The sequence below is a fragment of the Salvelinus fontinalis genome, chromosome 6 (assembly GCF_029448725.1).
Source record: "Salvelinus fontinalis isolate EN_2023a chromosome 6, ASM2944872v1, whole genome shotgun sequence".
NCBI classification, from domain to species: domain Eukaryota; kingdom Metazoa; phylum Chordata; class Actinopteri; order Salmoniformes; family Salmonidae; genus Salvelinus; species Salvelinus fontinalis.
In genome coordinates this window covers 20,011,715-20,015,175 of record NC_074670.1, presented here as the reverse complement: position 1 = coordinate 20,015,175, position 3,461 = coordinate 20,011,715, and positions in this window count along the sequence as shown.

Here is a 3,461-nt window from a genome sequence, read left to right as displayed (position 1 = left end):
TGCGCGCCAAATACAACAGTGGTGGAAACATGTGTTTCATGCCTTTATAGGCAAGAGGTGAGAACCAGGGAGACACAGTTACCCCACAATCTCTTAAATCTCTGCACGCCCCCCTCCCCTGCTGCCTATCCACACCCCTTAACATTTTTGATTCAGATCATCCACCGGGGAAAATGAATGCTCGAAAGTAGCCTTCCCTACCCTATCAGGCGCCACCGCAGGCCCCTGCCTCCCCTCCAAAACACCGTATAAAAGGAACTCCGCACTCTCCACTCCCCCAGGGACGAGATGGAAGATATTTTTATCACTCGACTCCATCAGTTTTAGTTAAGGAGAAAGTTAATCTGAATTCAAAATGAGATGAAATGAAGCTATGCAAATAAAACATGTATTCTTGATTTAGTAAATCCTTTTCGTTTCTTGACTACATTTTTCTGTTCCCATAATTGCTGTTTGTAGAAAATGTCACACTTTGTTTCCAATTTCTCTGGAAAGCTCATGTAAAATGTTGATAATTTATGTTCTCAGCATAAATAACACTAGGTTAAGAAGAGGAAACAATACAATCAAAGTAGCTGAAATGACAGTGTGCCATGAATGGACAAATAATGTCTCAGAATAAAAATATTCAAGATGCAGGGATTGTACATAATTGCACTTATTTTATGGAGAGCACTTATTTAATTATTCAACTCCAAAATAAACTGTTACTTGTGCGCTACAAACCATTCGTTTCACACTACAGTAATTCTGACATAGCTGAGAGGTGCAGTATGAGACGTGATAAATTGACCATAGGCCGTATTTTATACTATTTTTAGGGAGCGAAACAATAAGGTTTCTCAGAGGGACATATGAAAAATTAACGGAGAGCCGCACACTCTCGGAGCTCAGATGTAATAATTTAATAACCTAATATCCAACATTTCGACAGACAACCTGTCTTTAACAGGGTATATTCTCCGGGGGCATACCCAGTCAATGAGATACTGTGCTTCGTTAACCAGGTCCTCTGCCAGAACAGCTGAGTTAAACAATTGATGGAATGTCAAACAACTGATAGTGGCGTATAATCTATGGACGCCCATCCTTCAATACAGAAAAATTACAAGAATATATTTTTTTACTCATGACGAAGTAAAAACATTTAAATATTTTTTTTATTTGTTTAAAAACCGACTAAATTTCCAAATAAAAAGCCATCAATGTGAGGGCATTTCAGATTTTTTTCACCTAACTTTTAACTTAAATCCAATGACATGGTGACATTGCTTGCTGATTTCACGTTGAATTCACGTTAGTTAACAAATCAAACAAATGTAAATTAAAACTAGACTTTGAACTGATGTCTGTGCCCAGTGGGATCATTCACTTCAAATGTAGAGTTAAAAGGAGATTATGTACACACATTTCCAGTATAAATCTTGCACCGCATCTTCCCCTTTGATTGTGAACATCCTGGAAACTAGGGCATGGTGTTTATCGTAAAATGAGCATGAAGGTCATTTGGGACGCAAATTAAGTATTTTTCCACAGAATCCTATGAAACACAGTTCAGTTTCAAGCCAAGCAGGACACCTACGTGCTCTCCGTCTTGGTACAAGACATGTCTATTTAAGGTGCACACTCACATACTCATATAGGTTAAAGCATTGGCCTGTCACTCTGGCATGACAGCTATCTACAAAAATGTGGTAGGTGATGTAATCACAGTTAGCAACCAACATCTGAGCTTCACACACACACACACACACACACACACACACACACACACACACACACACACACACACACACACACACACACACACACACACACACACACACACACACACACACACACACACACACACACACACACACACACACACACACACACACACACACTCCAACAGCATCGTCACCCTCCTTTTATCTGGCCCGCCACCCAGTAGGAGCTCAGTATCACTCCAGTGTTCTCAACCAGGCCGCCACACCTCTGAAGCCATATCATCATATCAGCCATGGGGCCCCAGTGCCAGCCAGCCCTTCCCAGCACCTCGATGCTGATAGTGAATCAATCGCAGGCTCCAGACCGTGGTCCACTCAGCCATTGGAGACCCAGCCCTTCCATCAGGGCCACCCATCACAGCGATTATCAACAGCCTCTCATTTTCTCTCATTATAGGGGAGCGTGCTCTTTATGAAAGTTGGCACACAACAGGGTAAAAGTGGCGATCCCAGCTGTGATTATCTTTATTCCCTCCTCTCCTCTCTTCTTTTCTCACTCCTCCTTCTTGTCATGTTCATCCCTTGATTCAGAGAAGTACAGTGACATTTGGCAATGCAGCTAGCTACCAAAACCACTATCCTTTTAGGTGAAAAGGAATATGAACTAGCGTTGACAGAGAAGACAAATATATACAATAATAAATATGTTTAGCTGAATTATCTTGGGTCCAGATCTTACTTGATAAATAAGTCAAATACCATTAGTCTCAATGGCTAGTCAAGGCACACTCCTCAAACATGTTTTATGGATGCCACATGAAGCCAATCCCCAAAGTGTAGACCAGCCACGGTTTCCTTCTTTGTCCTCCTCTCCTACTGGTAAACAAACAATGGCCAGACAACCAATGGGGTGTTGTTTTGGAGCCAGAACTGCAACTGGTTTAGATAATAAAAACACAAATACCACCACTCACATACTGTACACTGTGCACACACACACATTCATAACAGAAACCCCGGATGTGAGGAGACACCTTCAGGAAATTGGGACAGACGTCAAAGGGCTCTCGTGACTTTTAAGGGCTACACACCAGAGGAAGCTGGTGGGAGGAACTATTGGAGGACGGGCTCATTGTAATGCTGGAATGGAATACATATAACGTTTTCTGCTGAGCAAATTGGCCCTTGTATGACGCATATTGTTAATCTCTCTCTTGAACAAGGTACCTTTCCCAGGGACATGAAACAAGCTAAAGTTATACCTCTGTATAAGAAGGGGATAAAGTCTGACCCTGGGAATTATAGGCCTGTATCTATTCTCTGTGTAACATTAAAGATCCTGGAGAGAGTTGTACATGAGCAAATGTATGAATATGTTAACAAACAGGGTCTAATTTATGATTTTCAGTCGGGTTTTAGAAAAACATACTCCACTGATTCATGTCTACTTTACTTGACTGACTTCATCAGGAAAGAGATTGATGAGGGAAATCTGTGTGGAATGGTACTGCTTAACCTACAGAAGGCCTTTGATGCAGTTTACCACTGTCTCCTAATCTCCAAACTCGAGGCACTGGGGTTAAGCGGTATCCCTCTAGGCTGGGTAAAGTCCTATTTATCAGGAAGAGAGCAAGTAGTAGAGGTTAATGGTTCACTGTCTCAAGCAAAACCAATGAGTTGTGGCATTCCGCAGGGGAGCGTGCTTGGGCCTCTGCTGTTTTTATTGTATATTAACGATATGAAAGATGCTTG